Here is a 21,586-nt window from a genome sequence, read left to right as displayed (position 1 = left end):
TTCCTTCTCAGAGACTTCCTCTAACCATCCTGTTTCCCTTCTTAAGCATCCATCGGAAGTTTGCAGAAGGGAATGAGGACAAGAATCCCTTTGAGAGACAGCAGCCCTAATGACATAAAGAAAATATTACTGCTTTGGGGAATGAATCTGCAATGATTGTAGGACTCTCTAGGAAAGGACACACAGACAACTGCAGCTGAATTATGGAGGCCTAAGAGCATGCTGTTGAACCTCAAAAGGGTGGGTGTAGGTCCCATGCATCTGAGGGGGGCAATGTCATAGGATGTAGAAGTGCATTACACACTGGCTGACGCTGAGAGGCACAGAAATGCACTAGTGATATCCAAATCCCTGGTAAATCTGCTCCTGTCCTGAGGCACATTCCTAATTGAGAGATGGAAAAATACTGCTTTGCTATTCTTTCCGTATGCTAAATTCCTCTATTTTGCAGATAGTGAGCTAAGTACACGCTGCCCCAGCTGCACAGCCGTAACTCATCAAAGTGTACCAATTCAGTGAGGTTTGACTGTGTGCCCACATCCTCCAAAAAACCTCATGATAGGCACAAACCGTGTCGGTGGCCTCTTGACTCCCTGCTCTGCTGCATTATTGAGATGAGAGCTGCTGAGAGCCATGGCCAACAGCATTAAGGGCCCTGCAGAGCATCTGATTGCCAGCCACACAATGCTGTAAATGGGCCAGGACGGATGTTTTGGATAGGAGCCAATTCACCATAAACGCCAGCCAAGGAAGCTGGTTTGTGACTTGCCCCTTGGTGAATGCACCTTTATTCAGTGAAGAATTAATATACCTAAAGTAAACAGAGAGACAAACAGACAGGCTCTGCAGTGGTGTGAAGATGTGACAATACACAGGGATGATAAAGAGCAAAAAAAAAAAAAAAATTCTGCAGTCAACCATAAAAATTCCCACTTCCCACTGGCTCTTTTACGGAGAATTGTTTTCCTCTTGTGAACAGTAAATAATGAAGACAGGTTTTGTGGCTGGGTGAAGGGCACTGAAGCAGTGTCAGAGTCTGATCAGAAAGAGTAAGGTGCTAAGCATCATACGGGGTATGCAGACTGGAAGCCAGAAGCATCACTGCTCTTCTGCTGTTATAAACACTGGAATCACCCCAAGCGATTGAGCCCTTGCCAAGTAATTCACCGCTCTGCGGACAGACTCTGCTTCTTGTTCGCGTTTGCTGATCTGATGCAATTCCTAGTGCTTAGTGGTTTAACAGAACTTCTTGTGAGACACTCGATTTATCACTGATAAATCACTGATGAAATCTAAAGTTCAGTTATAAAGTGAGGGCTCATCCACAGCCGTATAAAAGGCTTTCCCCTGGCTTAGAAATACACCAGTGAAGATACCTAAAACAATAAACTCCTGCACAACTCCTGCACCACTCAGTCTTTGTTTCAGGCTTTTGCTTTTAAGGCATAATTATTGTTCCTGGTTAATTATGGAAAAGATCTGTGCATCATTCCTACCACTCCCAATCAGTCTCATCCTATCCTCCACTGGCTCTCAGCTCCTTTATGCACACAGCAAAGATAAACTCAGCAAAGAGCTTCTCCATTTTAATAGAAACATTTTCTGTTTTCAATGCTGCCAGTGCCATTGCCTCCTTTGCATAAAATAGATCAGTGGATGGATGCTGTATAGTTGCTGTCTTAGGATGTTTCAGGGGTCCTTTGTATTTGTTCTTCAAGTAATGCTCCAAAAGCAGTGAATTTTTGCCCTTTTCTGTTCAAAATCTTGGCAAATCTTCTTGTCTCACTGAACAGTATGTTTTGGATATGGAGGTGATGATGACTAGTGATAGGAGAAGGGGGAATGACTTTAAACTGAAGGACTGTAAGTTTATGTCAGATATTAGGGAGAAATTCTTTACTATGAGGGTGATGAGGCACTAGGTTGCTCAGATAAGCTCTGGATGCCCCATCCCTGGAAGTGTTCAAGGCCAGGTTGGATGGGGCTTTGAGCAACTTGGTGTAGTGGATGGTGTTTCTGCCCATGGCAGGGGGTTGGAACCAGATGATCTTGAAGGTTCCTTCCAACCCAAACTACTTTGTGATCCTATGATTCTGTGACTTCCTTTCCTTGCAGGTGTGGGCTGAGGACAAACCCTACAAAAAATTTTTAAGTATTCAAAATGACTATGGGTCTGTGTTTGAGGTAGGATCTCCAACTATTTACTTTTCAGCTGGTAAGTAAGAGATGATGCAAACAACAACCTCTTCAAGCAATTTTTTGATCTGGACTAGAATGTGTGGGACTACACTACAAATCTTTTTATTCCCCATGCCTGCAGTGCTCATCATACAAGCTTTTGAAATCTGTCTTAGACATCTCAGTGCACATCAGTCCCAAATCTCTAACCCAATGCATTTCCCAGCACACCACTTGAAAAGGAGGTTTTGCCCTTTGATCCCAATATGCACAAAACCAAGTAAGAAATCTGTGGGGCAAAGCACTACCTGATTATTCCTTTGTGTGTATCTGTTATTTCCCAATAATAGATACAGTGCTGCTACTCTGGATCCTGACCCCCATTATACTGATACAATGCAGCAGCTTCACTGACTTTCTCATTTGTGCCATCAAAAAGGTGCTGCAGTACAAACTGTGGCCCTGCTATGCATTCATCTTTCATTTCCATGCATTTCTTGCCTAATACCAGAGTGAGGGTAACACCAGCACAGTTCAACCTTCACCTCTTCTTGGCATGATTTATCTGCATTATACAGCAGCTCTAGGAGAGATTGCTCTCATTTATACTCTGATCCAGCAAATTTTCTCCTCAAACTAACTCAATACCTTTAAATAGAAGCAATACCTGAGCAGAGAAATGAAAAGAAGGGTCAAAACAGTGAGAAACAAAGTGCCTGGGCATCACAGCATTAAAAGTAAATCTCACTGTAACCCCATTTTCACTGTGATCTTTATAAAGGCTACAGACACTATGCCTGTGGGATCTTGTTGCTCTGACATTGTTATACATGGGTTTTGATTAAAAAATGGAAATGTATGGATGTTGTTTATGGCTCGTATAATGGTGCTAGAAATCTGGTCAGATGGAAGGTTGGTTTGAAATGGGACATAAACCTCAGCATAACCTTTGGTCACCTTTGTGCTAAAAATTGAAGAGATGAGCTGGTTTGTCTTCCTCCCAAACTCCATTTTAACACTTAATAGGCTGCCCGTTGCTATATGAAAGTGGTGTTCTAATTGCAATTAGTAGTTTAGGGGAATTTTAATTGCAATGTAGTGGGGAGCACTACCTCTAGATAACACTTTTATCAGTGTGGCATTCCTTGAATGACAAGCAGTGATGGGTGGCTTCTTCTGATTTAGGTAAATTTGCTCCTAAAGAAATAAAATTAAATTATAATAGAGCACTCTTAAACAAACAAACAAACAAACAAACAAAGGAAGAGAACTACCTATTAAGGTGACTTGTCTTGCCTGTTATAGGAAAACAAATGCAGACAGGAACATACAAAATATAATATTTCAAGCAGGTAAACACTGGCAAGAGAGAAAAGCAACTGAACTAGTATAAAATGCTATGAATAATTTGAGACTGAAAACGAGATGAATGTTTCTAGGCATCTGAAGAATGAAGCAACTGTTTCCAGTAAAAGAGATGAGAGCAAGGCGCCAATCTGGCTTCAAGACAAAAAGTTTATCCCTGTCTGTAGTGAGAGTCAGTATTTGGTGAGGCAGTAAGGTCTTGGGAATGACAGGGCATGGTTCTCAAAAATTTGGACAATTTCCTTTCTGCAGTGTTAGCATCAAGATAATTTTTAATGTAAAAAAAAGGAACGGAATAATGAAAGGGAGGAAAGAAGTGAGGGAGAAGGAAGGGAGGAAGGAGGGGAGGAAGAAGGGAAGGAAGGAAGGAAGGAAGGAAGGAAGGGAGGGAGGGAGGGAGAAAGGAGGGAGGAAAGAAGAAGTAAAAGGAAACAAGAAATTAAAAGAAAACAAAAGAAAAAGCAACAGAAAAATGAAAGTAAAATGTAAAAGAGAAAGTAGAGAAGAAAAGAGACAAAGAGCAGGAAAGAAAGAAAGAAAGAAAGAAAGAAAGAAAAAAAGAAAAAGAGTAATAACCTTTTAAACCAAAACCAGCTAACTTAAAGCCCAGATGACTTCAGAGAAGCTGATTTACTAAGGCTTTCTAACGTTTCACATAATCAATTGCATCTCACCATTGCTTGACTATTGTTTAACATACAAGAGCAATATAGTTCCAGACCTTGCTTGGGGCAGGTAATGATGGTGTGTTTGTGTGGGATGGAGTAGTAATTCATTTCAGACATGGAGGTAATTCATTGCAGACATTCTTTAAGAGAGTTAGGGGAGAAAATAAAATGACAGATGATTTTACAATAGTTCAGGATTATTTTTTTTTGCTGCTGACCCTGGAACTGGTAATAGCAGGAAATGGAAAGATTAGCATAAAGAATGGTCATTGATACTTGGGGTCTGATAGCCATTTTTGCTGAGCTCTATACTTATTTTGAAAGGAATGAAGCATTAAAAACAGCCAAGGTTTTCTTTCTTGCACATAAACCGTCTTACAGGTCTTATGGAAAGTGTAAAATGGGTGAACAGGAATTATGCCAAAGGGTTTCACAGGAATAACTCTGAACTCACACAAAACATGACAGAGAATTGGGTATTTTTCTGTTCTAAATTGAGTAAGATTTCTCAGAAACCTATAGAGAAGTCATCCTTTTCCATTAAATTCTTTATTTTTCCATATGAGAAGAAAGGATTGATTTTGTTTGTTGTCTGTTTAGTAATAAAATTGGTTCTGCACATAAATGAAAAGAGTGGATATTCATACCCAGACAAATAGTCTAAATAATAAGAATATAGAAAAGAAATTGTTCTAGGGAAGTCAGAGATGGAATTTATGGGAGAATAAAAGGAATCCACCTAAAAAATTATAAGAATCAAGATGATCTTTTAAGATGTGGCTTCAGAATTTGTTTACTGAATGGACAAGTGACCATTAAAGGATATTGTGGGAATCATGATTTATTAAGTTAGGTTCAGCTCTATGGTGCAAAGCAGTCTGTCCAGGCAATACCAAGTCCACCAGAACTACTCTGTATTGAAGAAGAACAGAAGTGGTTTAGGGTCGTTCACACTGATCCGCTCAATTCAGCCAGCAGGTTTCTGTCCTGCAGCTTAACCTCACTTCTGACAATCTAGGTGGCCCTTTTCCCTATCACCATTATGAACTTACTGGGCAACTTTAGTGATGCCACAGGTAATCTACAGCCCTTTTACATAGCTCTGCAGGTTAAATAAACAAAACAGGTGATGTGAATTGAAATATATATGTATATAACCTTGTATTCATCCCCTTTTTCTAACCACAGGAGCCTGGTATGAAAATCACTCAAGGAAGGATTGATGTACCTTAATTTGGAGGGAATATCATCAATGGATGACACAAGCTGGATAAGTGTTAACAGTTGCACTGAACCAAGCAGTTAACAACATTGATGTGATTAATAATAATAGACAACTACTTACATGACTTTGAGACTTTAGAGCTCTGAGTTCCTAAAGGAGTCAAGGTGAGGAGATAGTGGATTAAGGAAATGGGAACTCCTGAAAATGGTTATTTTTCTAGTCCTGCTGTCAAGTCTAGGAAAATCCTGCAGCATTCTCACCGTAATGTGAAAAATAAAGTGGTCAGATGTTATATGGCTGTTTTAATTGTGGTAATTGTGCATTTTTTCCAGGCACAAAGAAGGATGCTGCTGCTTCTATATTAAAGGGAGAATGAGTTTTATGATTCATAAAAGAGAATGAAACACTGGACCCTTAGCTCACTTGCTGTAAAACAAAAAAAGAAAGAAAAAAGTAAAAAATAAAAACAAGTAAGGACTTTCAGGGCTTATCCTGAAAAATATGGAAACTGGAGGTGTTCAGTAGCTCTCTGGACCAGGCTTTTTGCCAGGGAGTAGCACTGCTGACAAAACACTTTGAGCCGAAGATTCATCCCAGCATCCCTAGAAGTGAGGAATAGAGGTGTTACTGCACCAGGGCTAACTAGGACATCACTTAGGAAGGGACAGTCCCCTTTGCAGCAGCCAAAGCATAACACGTCTCCCAAGAAATGTACAAAAACATGTGTTCCCTGGAAATTTCTTCCCTTTCTCATATGCTGTTCACTTTAAAGTCTATTTCTACAAACACTTGCTGCTTGACTTCCTTCCTGTCACCACAAGGAGTCCCATTTAATTAACCTGGCAGCCTACGGTGGTGAAAATAGATTGCAGCTTGTAAGTGTGGAGATTGACAGTCTCTGCAAGCTGCCTTGGTTTGCTTAGCTACAGCAGTTATTGTTTCTCAATTATTTTGATGGTATGATTCCAGGCTGTACATCCAGTGGCCTGGCTGCAGCTGCAACAGTAGTTGAGGACAGGGAGGGAGTGGGCTGTGTGTGACATGGAGCATCAGCAGTTCGCTCCTCCACGTCTGTGTTATATTGGGTAGGGAATTGCCTCTGGCTAACGACAAGCCTTCTTAACATTTTCCTCTGAGAAAACAGATGATCAAATGCAAGAAAGCCTACTCATTAAAACAAGTGCTGGGAAGGTTTTGTTCTTTTCAGACTCATCCCTGTGTTTCAGTACCTAGAGAACCAAGAGTACCTATATTGACTGAATATAGCATCTGTTTACCATCAGCTTTGTCTGAAACTACTCTTTTTTTTCCAAGTTAATGAAAACGGAGTTTGAAAACTGGTTCTGATTAGGCAGGTCAAATAGTGAAAATACTCTCTAAGGCCAGAATATACCTCAGGATCCCATTGCACAGCAAAACAGCACATAGAAATCACCAGAAGAGCAGAAGATCAAAGCAGATGGGAGTGGCCTACTGGGTGCTACTGGGTTTGGAGGTGCTGCCATGGTGCTGCAAAGGGAGGTGCAAAATTTGTGGATGAAATTCAGCCATATGATTTTCTTTGCTAGATGGCCAGGCAGTAGAATTAGACCCTGGGCAAATATAAAGGAAGATAAAAAAGCCCCCCCTTTTAATTTTTAAGGAAATATTGTGTGGTGCACAAGAGTGATGGTGGCCCCCGGAAAGGTTTCTTCTCTGCATTTCTTTCTGCCTACTTCACAGTCAATTGCTATACACCACTTCCACTAGAGTATTTTCTTTCCCACTGCTATGAAGATAAATTGCCTATTACCAAAGTAGCTATAAGGAAGGGAAAAAAATAGTGTCTTTTCCATCACAATGCAGTCAAGTTCTGTTGTAATTGGCAGCACAGCATGGCGGGTATGCCACTCCCACCAGGTCCCTTGCCCCGGTAATCGAGTCTGTTCTTTGTGTAAGATGCTGCTATTTGTGTTGGTTCATGTGACTTTCTTTTTCAGTCTCTTTTTAGGGGCTGCCTTTTCTTTCCCTCGCAGGAGATGGACAGCCAGGGGGAGGAAAGGCAGTTGTCATCTCCATTTGCTGGAGTTAGTACTGCTGCAGTGAACGTGATTCCTTCTTATGTGTTTGTGCACTTTTGTGGGTGCTGCAGGGTGAAACTCTAAATTCTAGTTATAAAAATAAAACATGATGTGCAGGAGAAGCAGGTGAGACAGAGATGTTAAACACAGGTATTTGGATGGCTGGGTGGGTGACCATGTTACATGAGTTTGGCAGAGATGTAGACAACGTGCAGCTCCTACTTTGGGGTTCAGGGGCAGGATCCAAAAATTGTGATGTCTGGACTTCTGAGCAAATCTATATCAAGAAAGTGAAAACCTGTAGCAAGTAAGCCAGAAAGGGTCTTTTAGCAAGGGTATATTTTGACAAGGGGAAATGACTTTAAACTGACAGAAGGAAGAGTTATTTAGATTAGATATTCAGAAAAAATTCTTTACTAGGCTAATGAGGCACTGAAAGAGATTACCCAGAGAAGCTGTGGCTGCCCCATCCCTGAAAGTATTCAAGGCTAGGTTGGATGAGGCTTTGAGCAACCTGGTCTAGTGGAAGGTCCCTTCCAACACAAACCATTGTATGATTCCATGATCTGTTCCAGCTGATACCCCACTCTGACTGGCCTGTCTCTCTGTTACACTCCGAGGGGGTGCCTGTATATATATCTATTCTGATGTCAACTGGCCCACATCTGGGCTTCTTGTGCTCATCTGGCAGAGTCAACTTGGCCACCCCAGAGAAGACCTGAAGCCATGAGTGGCTCACCAAGAGCCTACCCACACCTTTGTACCGCCTTGCCATGCCTGCTACATTGCCAGCTGAGTCTTGTCATGATTTTGTCTTTCTCCTGTTAGCAGCTTATACAGGCTGAGCTGCACTGCTAGGGATTTTGTTTGAATCCCTCACATAGGTGACCAGGAATATGAATGTCTCCCTGCTCCATACATCTGAGGTACAAGGTGATCAAGCACTGGAACAGGCCATGGAAGTGTGTAGGCATGCCTGGATGTATTTAAAAGACGTGTAGATGTGGCAGTTAGGGACATGGTTTAGTGGTGGGCTTCGTAGTGCTGGGTTAATGGTTTGACTTGATGATCTTAGAGGTCTTTTCGAACCTTAATGATTTTCTGATTCTAAAAGTGCTTTGTTCTCTTGTCTCCTAGAATCACATCAGATCCACAGGCTGTCTCTTTTGCATTACTCAGCCTGGAATTGTTTCTCCCTCCAGCACACAGAAAGTTGCTTTAGAAGAAATATTTGAAAGAAAAGCTCCTTTTCCAGCGTCTACTATAGCGCAGGTTTCTCCACTGAGTTTGTCTGTGAGGAGTCAAGGGTCCTGAATATTTTATTGATATCTGACTAGAGCCAGAATTTGGAAATGCCATGACTAGACCAAAACATGGGTTTGAGAAGTCATAAGATATCTGTTCCAAGTTTTACAGAGAAAGCTAATCTTCAGATTTAATATAAAAATTGAGTTTAATCCATTATTGTCATTGACTTAAAAACTGTGTAACACTTTCTGTATTGCTGTACCTCCAACACAGACACACACAGATTATTCCTCTTTATATGTGCAGTATATTTGAGACTTACTGGAAGTTACAGAAAAATCCAAGGTTTATCTGACACAAGAATGCAGTCAGCATGTACACACATCTTTGGGGATTTAAATGCATTTCTTTTTAACTAGTTTTAATTTGCATCCATAGAGAAATTGAGACTCACTAGGAAGGATTAGCTTATTGTAATATACCAGGTGAGATGTAGGGTGGCTGCGAGATTGAATAATGTAATTTAAATTTTGTAGTGTAAGTGCAAACATGAGACGGGGATATATATACGGGAAAATCAAGTCCAATATGAATTGTATAACAGTAGCAGAGAAGAGAGCTGCAGGACTCATGAAATGTAAGGGTTTTCTTTGAAAATAAAAATGCTAGTCAGTTCATTAAGTAAACAGAAGTGAATGGAGTGTTTGATGTAATATTTTAAGTAGTATTGGAAAGAATAAAATAACCACAAGCTAAGAGCAAGGATAGTTCAGTATATTGCATGCACAGATTTCTTTTTATTCATTTCTTGCTTGTGTCCAACACAAAGAAGGTTAAAAAAATTAACCCTTATTGAAAAGAATTATTTCTATATGCAGAGGTGTAGAATCTGGTGGCATTTTTCTGATCCGTGTCTATGTGCATGTCTAGGTGATCAGGTATATGTATGTCCTTCATTGTAACAGAGAAATATGATTTTTTTAAAAATAAAATCTGCCATTCACCAGAGTAAAGAGCCAAATTCCCAAGGGAAAAAGAACTATCTTTGTAACGTGTTACAAAACAAGAAAATACATTTATTTCCACTCCAGAGAGGTCTTATCACCCTGCAGAAAAATTAAAGGGGTAATTTCAAGAACCTATAGAAATCCATGGGAGAAAATGAGCCTTTACTGCAATAAGTATGAAATCTTACAGGGCCACAAACAATACAAACTCTCCCTTCTCCAACCACTTCAAATCTATTTATTGTCTTTTTCTAATGTACTAACAAAAGTAATAAGCTTATCTCACTTGGAAAAATAAAAGGCATAAACCCTGTTATATCCTTGAGTAAAAGTGCTCTCTCAATCCGCTGTGGTCAATTGCCAGCCCCTGCACCCCATGCTGGCAAAAAAAGAGTCACAGAAGAGGAATGTCTTATGCACAGAGGGAGACTGTGCTGAAGGGTCTCCATCTCCCTCTCTGCAAAGTGAAATTCGTCGCAGGAGGCTCTAATTATCCTGTGGCAAATTAAATGGCAAAAGCAGCATGAGCCTCTAAGACTCTGCTGTAGAGTGGAATTTCTAGTGGGGTTTTTGTTGTTTTGTTTTTATGTTCTGGCTTAATGCACAGCTCATCATTACCAGGCACTTGGTTATGCCTGTGTGTTGCAGCCTGGGCGAAGAATCACATGGATGTGATCAATATTTCAGTACCTGAAGGGGTCCTACAAGAAAGATGGAGATGGACTTTTTATAAAGGCATATAGTGACAGGACAAGGGAAATGGCTTTAACATGATAGAAGGTAGGTTTAGATTAGATATTAGGAAGAAGTCTTTTACTGCGAGGATGGTGAGGCACTGGTACAGGTTGCCCAGATAAGCTCTGGATTCCCCATCCCTGGAATTAAGGTCAGGTTGGATGGGGCTTGGAGCAATGTGGTTTAGTGAGTGGCATCCCTGCCTATAGCAGGGGGGCTGAAACTAGATGATTTCGAAGGTCCCTTCCAACCCAAAAAATTCTGTGAGTCTATAATTCTTTGATATATTTCACCTTGAAAGCATGGGAAAAGTAGTGTCTTTTCCTAGGCAAAACCCCACAAACAAGTAATAGATAGAAAAGTTCCTGAAAACTATAAGAACTAAGCTGAATTATCCTCTATCCTCTCTCCACATCCTTGGTTTGATATTGGCCAAGGAGTAAAAAGTCATGCAACAAACAGATAGACTAGTAATGATGAAGCTGAGAATGTACCAAATCAGCTAGCCCACTCATGCAATTTGCTTCTCTTCATTGTTCGCAAAATCCTCACAAAGTCAAAGGTAAATAGAAAAGTAAGTTATCTGATCATAACAAACAAAGCATCAGCAGTTTGAATCTGTGTTTGGCAGTTGGGCTGTCTTCTCTTCAAGTCTGCAATCCCTTCAGCTACAAGCTACCTGTGGTGCCTGAAGCACTAATGCAAACTGTCAAGGATGGAGTAAATATCTTGTCTGCAAGATTTAACTTTTTGTAATAATAGAACATGATCCAAACAGTGAGCTTCAAAACTAACAGAAACAGAAAGGTTTGCATGTATATGTCAAGGCACAATTGTGTATCTGTCTTTAGCTGTAAACATAAATATTGTGTGAGGCCCTGGTGGTGTAAGCTGCACAACAGAAGCACAACATCCCCAAGCAGGGTCCTGCTCTGAGTCTCCTGGCATCAGTAAGAAGCAGGACTGGGCCCTGGTATGTAAGAACAAGATAATGATACTGGTTAGTTTGGCTTCAGTATTGCCGAGAAACTGGCAATTTCAAATACGAAATACCATTGGAAAGACCAGTTGGGATCCGGGGGATCTGTCATGGATCAGAGCTGGGCATGTGTGATCTTAGCCACGGAGCCAAACCTCCACCTGATGTAAATCAATATATACCTTTTCCAGTCAGACACTTTAAAAAAAGCACATGCTTTCGTGTGTACACACAAGTATGGGTTTTTTCCTACTAAGGGAATTAGACCTTTTTGAACTTATTCAGTACTTGATATCCAACATTGGCTTTAGCTCATTTATTTAGAGCAGTCAGACAAACTTTCTCCCTTCCTCTCCCATAATTTTCCTAACGGTGCAGTATTAAAGGAATAATTTCTCTGCTTCTGCTGAGCACCTTATAACTAGCACCGTGTTGATATTTACCAGCTGTAACACAGAAGAGTCATTTTTGGCAGCTAATGCATCTCTCCTATGTGTCCCTGTCACTCTCTTCCTGCTCCAAGACAGCTCCCTATGCATGAGATGAGACAGCGCTGTAAACTTCACAGTCGTGCTGAAAATCTTGGTCTAGGCAAAGATTTCTTAGCACTTTGGCATTTCCCTCAGCTGCCTGACTTTTTAGGGGTTTTTTATTGGTTTACAAAAGAAAGCCAGAAAATACATGCTTGGCAAGCCCAGAAATCAAAATGTAAAGAGAAAGAAGAAATCTTATTCTCATTTTGTTCAAGTGTCATTATTACAAAGAGAATTTCATTATTTTTTACAGGCTATTCAAGATCTCTGAATTGTGGTCTTTGGCATTGCAGACAACAGACATTTTAACCACTTGTTTGTGAAATGAAAGCAAGATTCTCACCAGAATTTTCAACCTGTGGGTGGCAAAATTTCCTCTCTTTGAGGAGTTATGAGCTTCTAAGTTATTTTCAATCTATACAATAGGCAATAAAGTAAATTCAATAATGCCTACTGCTGTCTTTAGTGTTCTGGTCTTCTTCCTTTGCAGTGCATAATTTAACATAAAGCTCCATCTACTACACAATATAATCTGGCCTGCCAGGAAAGTGCATTGTAGGATGACAGTTACATCATATAGTGAAGACTGAGAGAAGTATATGTTTTTCCTGCATGGTTTATGGGACTATTTTTATCTATTTTTCTGTAATGCTTCAAGAAGTTTTTTTCTGTAGAATGAGCCTGCAATTTTTCCTCCCCAGAGCCAACAGCTGACCTCCTTAAGATGCCACACATGCTGCCTGGGGAGGAGGGAGACAAATGACCCCTGTAGTTCTTGTCACCTTCCTCTGGTCAGCTGGCAATGACTCTTGGAAACAAAGCATGGAACAAAAGTGATGAAATGTGCCTTTTCTTTAGAGTGGCCAAATTGTTTTGCAAAGACATAAAACCAGGTTTTCCACAAGCTGTTCTTATAGCCCCACAGACCAGCATCACAGAAGGATGTGACCACCTGTCCTACTGTGCTTGGTACTCCCCCTGTACTTAGCACTGGTGAGACTGCACCTCAAATCCTGTGTTCAGGTTTGGGCCCTTCACTACAAGAAGGAGATTGAAGTGCTGGGATATTTTTATAGAAGGGCAATGGAGGGGGGGAAGGGTCTGGAGCACAAGTCTTGAGTGGCTGAGAGAGCTGTGGGTGTTTAGCCTGGAGAAAAGGAGGCTCAGGGAGGACCTTCTCACTTCTCACTCTCTACAACTACCTGAAAGGAGGTTGTAGCCAGGTGGGGGTCAGTTTGTCCTCACAAGTAAGACACGACAGGGCAAGAGGAATTGTCATCAAGCTGTGGCAGGGGAGGTTTAGATTGGAGATTGGGAGAAATTTCTTCATGGAAAGTGTTGTAAAGCACCGGAACAGGCTGCCCAGAGAAGTGGTGGCGTGACCAGACCTGGAGGTATTTAAAAGGCATGTGGCACCTGGGGACATGATTTAGTGCTGGACTTGGAGGTGTTGGGTTAGTAGTTGGACCTGATATCTTAGAGGTCACTTTTTTCCCATTTCCATCCTTAAATGGGAATTTCACCAAGATTTCTCTATCTTGAGTTAAAATTCTCTGCTACATAGTGACTACTCAGAGCATATTGTTCACAAAAGTAGAAGTACTACCTCTAACAGGGGGTTCAACTGCAGGATGGGTTGTTGGGTTAGGATAGAGTTATTAAATGCCTAGCTACTAAGTGATGATTTCTGGTTTTTCACCCAGTTTTCTCTAGGGCTGTTGCAACAGTCAACCCTGAATGACAAACATCCATTTAAAGCCTAATTTTGATGTTGGCAGAGCAGATTTCCATTTAAATGGAAATCAGAATGGAAATATCCTCTTGATCAGGAATCTGTAGAAACAAAGACAAAGCCATAGGCTCACAGCACTGCACTCCTGAGTACTTGATTCCTTGTTCAGAGCACAGGTGGTGAACCCTGAATTTTGGCTGGTAAGGATGCAAAGGTCAATAGGATGGGAGAGAGGAGGCAAAAGACAACAAGGAACCCTCCACAGAAGGTGGCTCAAAATACCAGCACAGAACAGAAATTGGTGGGAAATGCTCCTTTTTTTTATTTTCCTGGACTAAAAACGAGGTAGATGTATTTTATGTCACTGTCTGTTTGTATGTTTTCCACCCTCCCTTGCAACTTGCTGCAACCTTTTCATTGTGAGATATTCTCAATTGTGTCTACCTATCTATCTATCTATCTATCTATCTATCTATCTATCTATCTGTATTCATATGTATGTATGTGTATATATACACATGAACACTGATCTATAGATTCTGAGGTAATTTAGGAAGTGTAATAAATATTCCTAAGTGGAATATAAATTAATTCCCACTTAGAAAAGTTAGCAACACATGGTTTGTAAAAGACTGCACACTGTTAAGAAAAGTCAGTTCTCTGTGCCAAACCTGCTCCATATTTTGCATGAGGAAATAGAGAAAAGATGTAGTGACCCAAAGACCCTAAACTGGTTCTCTGAGGTCGATGAAAAAACTTTTAATATTCATACAAAACTTCAAGATTTAATATATTTATGTATTAAATCTATACATATTGTATTATACATTAATATATCATCTATATACACATTAATATATAAATACATCAAATAGATAATAAATATTTATATATTTAATATATATTTAAGCCAAGACCTATTTTTTATTTGTTTCTGCACTTGTTGGCATCACCAGCATTGCCTGGGCTCAGCTGGTCTGATGTTGGCACCTATTAAAATGCACCTTTTAAAGAAAGGTGAATGAATAGCTTTATAAATAAAATGCTTGGCTGGCATCATTGAAATATGATATGTGAACAAGAAAAGTACACAAAGCCCCAGAGTAGGTAAGATCAAATCACAGACAGCATATTGTCTCTTTTTTCAAGTGTTTTGAAAGGGGCAAACCAACCAGGATGCTGGGATAAGACTTTGATCCTCTCTTTGTAATCGTGCTATGCTTTTAAGTCTTCTTTTTGAGTGGCAAACCACTCATGAGTTAAGAAAATGCCACGGTGCAGTCCAGCATGAAAAAAACCCCACACCCCACAACAAGGTATAAATAATTCACTGATGTAGAGAAAGGTTGTGGTGTTACAGGGTAAAGTTGACAAGAGAATTATATAGATATATATAAAAATATATATATTATATAAATATAAACACAAAGATTTTATTCAGCAGTAACAATGGTGCTAACAGGGGAGAGTGCCTCTGTGTGTGCTTCACAAGGCTAGAAAACACTGTAAAATGTTCTTCAGAGACCTGCATGTTTTAGTTAGAAATCCCAGAATACAGCCTTGGAAATCCAGCCTCTTGGAATAAAGACACATAAGATGAGAAGAGCTCCTGAGCCACACACACACCAGACAAAGGAGAGCACATTCCAGCAGTGTTTTTCAAAGACCTTCAAAGGCTGATGAGTAAACAAAGAAAATACAGGGAAGGACAGCAGTGGCTCTTTCACCTTCATGTTAGACTTGACAGAAAGGGAAGGAAAAGCTCTAGCATAGAAGGATCTCTAAGAACTTATCCCTGTGGTACCTGATGAGTTTTGTCAGGACAACTGTGCTTCTGCAGCACCTCCTGCAGCAGGCAAGCGACCGCACACTGACCTTGCAAAGCAGACAGGGACCCAAGGTGCAGTGCTGCTAAAAGGCTTCCACAAGGGACAACCATGGAGTTAATGGCAGAATAACAGAATGGTTTGGGTTGAAGAGACCTTCAAAAACCACCTAGGTCCAAGCCTACAGCCATGGACAGGGACACCTTGTACTAGGCAAGGTTGCTCCAAGCCCCATCCTCCTTTCCAGTCACTATCTGTCTGTGTAAAAAGACAGGAATTATTGGAAGTACTGGAAGGCATTCTAAGGTCTCTCTGGAGCCTTTTCTTCTCCAATCTGAACAATCCCATCTCTTTCCAGAAGAACAAGGAAAAAATTTCGTTTGTCCTGGGTTTTCATTTTAAGACTGTATTCTTTCCTCTTGCCCAGATAAGTATAGGTACTACATTTTAACAAGATGCTTAATCAGATCAACGGCTAAAGGCAAACTAAAATGCCCACCCTATAAACAACAGCTAGGCTGAGGTGAACTTCATGGATCTTTAACACTGTATCACCTAGACTGATCTTCCCTGTTCCCAGAAATACTGTGAGCTGGAGCATCAGGAAAAGCAACATCCCTGTTTGCCACAACATTTTTAATGACGTGGGAATTTTTGGAACTTTACCTCTGTGGCGCTAGACATTAAGCATTTCTCTATCAGCCCAGCAATGTATTGAATGCAAGTCTCTTAATGAGCAGAAGTGGATCATGGCTAATTGATGTGATGAACAGGAATAAAAGAATCTTGCTACTTTTTTGTTTGTATAATGACACTTTCTTGGAAGCCTGGATTGTGCAACTAGAGACCAAACTCTCTGGGCTGTGGATTGCCCTTTCTAACTGAGTGTATCAGACTCAGCACAGCAGGATCCTGATGATTGCTAAGGGGCTTGAGGTGTTACTGAAGGAAAAGCCATCACTGAAGTGCCAAACATGACAATTAACATTTGAATTATTTACAGACTACAGGTGGGCTATCCATATGCATCTATCCATACACTTATAATCTGCTTACTATAACATTCTGAAACAAACTTTTTTTGTACATGAAAATGATGCATCCATGGTAAAGCTTCCCACATGAGCTGAAATGGGAATTCAAGTTTGAAATGGAATTAATGTGTAGGGAAATTAACAACTGGTATTTAGGGTTGCATCACCATGGTTAGGGCAGAAAATGATACACCCTTTCCCTGCAATGAGAGTGGAGAGGATCATTCTATCCCACAGGCTGAAAACCTTGATCCAGCATCTCTGCATCCAGCCTCTGATTTCTAACAAGAAAACAAAACCTCAAGCAAAAGAGCAAAGGCAAAAACGTATGGAAGGTCCAACAAATTTGTAATCAAAGCAGTGTGTTGCCATTTCTGAACCCCTAACAAGGCAGAGTGAAAAAACCCCAATATTGTTTCAGGGTAACTGTGCAATGAAAAGCATTCAGCTATTTACATTTCAAGGGCTGTTAATCTGGGGGAAGCAGCACAAGAGGTAATTTCACCCTAATTGATAGTCTATTGATATCAAAATCTTTTGAATATTAAAAGTATAGAAAGAAGAAAGGTCTATATATCTGTGTTTGCAACACGTGTCCATCATCCATCTGTGGTTTTATCGGGCACCAATCACCATAGTAACCCCACAAATCCCCTAACACTGCCTTGGAACCATCCAGATCTGAAAAAAAACTAAGAGCACAACCACAGCTTCCCAGCCCAGCTCACAGAGCTCTGCATCATTAACCATCAGGTAATGACCAAGTCCTAACTGCTTCATCTCCCTTAAGTATATGAAGATTGTTTCAAACAGCTAAATACAGTGCTTGGAAATAACAGCCCCACTGAAATGGCCTGTTAATGAATGATTCATTAGAGTGGCAGCAGCAGCTTTTGCTGGGATCATTTCTTAATTAACAACCACTAACTAGTTGATGTCTGTGTAAAAAAGAAAAAGTAAAAAAAGACCTAAATATGGGAGGAAATATGAAGCAAACCTGTAGGGGACAACAGTTTGTCCATGGTATTCTTATGAGAACTGCATGCATGGATGCAGGTCCAGAGACAATATTCTGTATTTGCCACACATTGAAAATTAGTTCATGAGAATATTACAATCCTTGATTTTCAGGTGTTTCCTTGTCTTTTAGTCTATTCCCCAGTCAAAAGCTATTGACATTCCCCTATTGCCAACCAGGAGGTGGACACCACCAATTTACCTCAAAGCCTTTTGAGTGTGAGCTGCCTAAATGAAGCAGTTTGGTGCTGATATGCACATGGGGTCTCCTGTCATTCTCCCATCTGCTGCTGTCTTTAGGCTGACCTGGAAAGCCTGTCTCTACCCAAGTTACCTTCTCCTGCCTTAACCAAACCAACCCTGCCGAAAAACCTCAACTTCTGGTTTGCAACACAACAACAACGACAAATAATAGCGTAGGGGGAGAAAGGAGAAATATGGCAAGTCTGAAAGAGAGGTAAGTGGAATGTGAACCCAGTCTGCACCCAGAGCAACGGGGAGAAAAATCTATTTGGCACCCTAATCTACAAATGAACTCTTGATAGGATGAAATGAGAAAACAAACTGATGGGAAAGGGAACCGTTGTGTGGCTGCTGGTACAGCCACGTGTTTACCTCTAAGACATGGTAATTACCACCAACTCTGTGCTTTGGGCTGGTTGTCAGACAAAACACCAAAGCCCATATTCAGTCCCTCCATCGTCCTCCCTCAATCCCTCTGCCACAGTTTGCCATGAGGACCTGTCTTGCACACCCCTCACCCAGCCACCTGCCTTCCTGTGTGTGGGCACAGAGAAAACTATTTATTTTCTCTCCTCTGAGTTGCATTTTGCCCTTTTTTTCCCCTAAAAGTTATTGATCAAAGAGTGAGACAGGGAAATCTCCCTGTGCAGGGTCCACTAACAGCCACATCAATTTGCATGGAAAACATATTTTAAAGCATTTTGCTGTTGTCCAGATGTGGCATCTTGTACCAACCCTGGAGAGATGCACAGGGAGAGGTTTGCTGCAAAAAGAGAAGTTTAAGAGTTGCTTTTGCTTTACTCCTCTCCTTTTTCTAATTCCACATTGGTTGTGTCAGGCAGGAGCAGCTCTACAGCCCCTCATCCACAGTGTGTAGCTTTAGTCCATCTAGGTCTGGAAGCAAGTGATTTTTACAGGGTCATGCTGTAACTCAGGAGCAAAGCAAGGAAACAACTGAGAATTCCTGATATGTCTTTCATGACCTTGCTAGAAATAAATCCCCTCATTGCCTGGAAAAGGGCAAAAAGGGAGCTAAATTCCTCCTTCTACCTAGGGAAAAGGAAAGATATTGCTCAGGAAGGTATTGTTCAAGATATTGAACAATGGGTTAATGAGGAATAACAGGGATAAAACTAGAAGCACCTTGCAGTCTTCTGGAAGTACATGAAAGGATTTTGAAGCTGGCACAGCAATGTAGGATCTCCCTACCTGAAGGGCAGCAAGGTTTAACATAGGATGGGGAAAATGGAAATTGGAGGTGGAGCAAAGTATATCTTGAGGCAATGAGGGAGGTTTGGATATGTGTGAGCATGAATTTTCAGAGGTGACTCAGCTCTGCAACATCAGCAGAGGTCTGGGAATGGTGTGCTTCTGCTCTTCTTCAGACACAATCTAAATCTGCTCAGCAGAAAACACTGATCTTGCTGTAACTGACATTTTTTGACTTAAAATAATGCTTATTTTCTTTTTTTGTCTTGGGGCATGAAGCCAGCTTCAGTTCTTGCCTGGGCCTTGCTTCAGCACAACTGAAAAATGTCTAGCAAACTTATCAGTTTACATATGCTAATATGATGAATTCTCAATATGCTCTAGATGAGGCAAGATTTGTAATACAAAAAAAAAATCCATTTTCGATGACATAGGAAAATCACTTTCACCTGTAATAATGAAAAAAGACCATAAATAAATTCTACTTCATTGTTCTTATCTGTCAGGTTATATAGAGTTATGCAAATGCTAGGACATTTGATGCACGGTATTTCCTAACTCTGTGAAACCATTACAGACCTGAAGCTATTTTTTCCTCTATGGCTTCATCATCCTCACAATGGCATTTGGATGAGGAGGGATGTGAGTTTCTTGGCCATGTCAAAAAACTTAGAAAATGTAATTCTTAATAGTTTTAGAAGTGCCTTAAACTTTTCAAAGCTTCAGATGGGTCCAGTTCTGGGCCTCTCAGTTCAGGAAAGACATTGAGGTGCTGGAGCAGGTCCAGAGAAGAGCAACAAGGCTGGTAAAGGGACTCAAGCACAAGTCCTATGAGGAGAGACTGAGGGAGCTGGGGTTGTTTAACCTGGAGAAGAGGAGGCTCAGGGGAGACCTAATCACTCTCTACAACTCCCTGAAAGGAGGTTGTAGCCAAGTGGGGGTTGGTCTCTTCTCCCAAGCAACCAGCAGTAGGACAAGAGGGCATGGTCTTAAGCTCTGCCAGGGGAGGTTTAGGTTGGATATTAGGAAGAAATTCTTTACAGAGAGAGTAATCAGACATTGGAATGGGCTGCCCAGGGAGGTGATGGATTCTCTGTCCCTGGAGGTTTTTAAGATAAGACTGGATGTGGCACTGAGTGCCATGGTCTAGTAACCACGATAGTGTTGGATCAAGGGTTGGACTTGATGATCTCAGAGGCCTTTTCCAACCTGATTGGATTCTATGATTCTATGATTTGATGTTAGACAACTTCATAGTGAGTGCTTTCAACAAGCTTCAACTTACTCTGGCAATGAGATAATGAACAATTTAAACAAAATGAAAGAGAAAATTAAAATTAACAGTCCAGAAAACTCTAAATGATGAGGGAAGAACCTCTGATGAGTTAGAAATATTGAAGTTTTTTGAAGGATTTTGAGTATTTGCCCAATCATATATATGTATATAAAAATTCATAGCCTTGTCCATAATAACCATTATTGCTCTATAATCCTGAGAGTAGACAGACCCTATGCCACATACTGGCAATAATGTCTCTTCTGTTTATGGTTGCTCAGTGGAATAACATTCATGTAGACACAGGAAGATTATTTGCATTAACTGCATGAATCCAACAATCTTTTACATCTTTTGCAGAAGAAAATTTTTTCATTCCTTGTCATTTACTGACTCATGTTGGAGTCTGAGCAGGTTGAAGACAGGGTCATTAAATCCCTTCACATATGATTGAATGCTCTGAAAGAGCCTCTTTAAAGTGACATAGGAGTGTCTAAGAGACAAATCGTTACCTGTGCAGCTACTTCTGGAGCTGGACAAAGTATCTAGAATAGTCAGTACTCAAGATTAGAATAAAAGGTCAAGAACAATATGTACTCAGTGGAAAAGAAATAGAGAAACACTGAAACAACATAGGAAAATGTCATGTACAAGGCTGGTGAAGGGATTTCAGCACAAGTCCTATGAGGAGAGGCTGAGGGAGCTGGGGTTGTTTAGCCTGGAGAAGAGGAGGCTCAGGGACCTCATCACTCTCTACAACTCTCTGAAAGGAGGCTGGAGCCAGGTTGGTATCTTCTCCCAGGCAACTATCAGTAACATAAGAGGGCATGGTCTTAAGCTGTACCAGAGGAGGTTAAGGTTGGATATTAGAAAGAAATTTTTTACAGAGAGAGTAATCAAGCATTAGAATGGGCTGCCCAGGGAGGTGGTGGATTCTCTGTCCCTGGAGGCATTTAAGATAAGACTGGATGTGGCACTTAATGCCATGGTCTAGCAACCACAGTGGTAGTGGATCAAGAGTTGGACTTGATGATCTGAAGGTCCCTTCCAACCCAACTGATTCAACGATTCTATGATTCTCACAACTTATTTCAACCGTTGTCAACTGGACTTTACTGGTGAACACAAGAAATATCCAGCATTTTTTGTTCCTGAGTTGTCTCTAGGAATATCAGAGGCAGAGGATCCCAGAATGTGGATATAATAAGCCTAGTTTACAGCTCCCCTATCAACTTAATGACATTATGAACC

At 40.7% G+C, this 21,586-nt stretch overlaps 1 protein-coding gene and 1 long non-coding RNA gene across 12 annotated transcripts in view; one reads left to right on the top strand and one right to left on the bottom strand.

Moving 5' to 3' along the window:
* Positions 1-5,859, top strand: part of LOC127467103 (uncharacterized) — a 38,908-nt gene extending 33,049 nt beyond the window's left edge. Inside the window, exons 3-4 of one of the 2 annotated variants that reach the window (XR_007902975.1) lie at positions 5,400-5,600; positions 5,769-5,846. This is a non-coding gene — a long non-coding RNA (uncharacterized LOC127467103). Of the gene's footprint in view, positions 1-5,399 lie in introns of both variants that reach the window. The other variant, XR_007902974.1, reaches the window with a different exon arrangement.
* Positions 1-21,586, bottom strand: part of TENM4 (teneurin transmembrane protein 4) — a 600,622-nt gene that overhangs the window by 302,041 nt on the left and 276,995 nt on the right. The gene's annotated exons all lie outside the window — the stretch shown is intronic.

The sequence above is a fragment of the Manacus candei genome, unplaced genomic scaffold, assembly GCF_025592945.1.
Source record: "Manacus candei isolate 608988 ecotype Guabito, Panama unplaced genomic scaffold, ASM2559294v1 h1tg000014l, whole genome shotgun sequence".
In the NCBI taxonomy this organism is placed as follows: Eukaryota; Metazoa; Chordata; class Aves; order Passeriformes; family Pipridae; genus Manacus; species Manacus candei.
The sequence above is the reverse complement of the archived record's forward strand: the minus strand, read 5'-3'. Positions and strand labels throughout refer to the sequence as shown.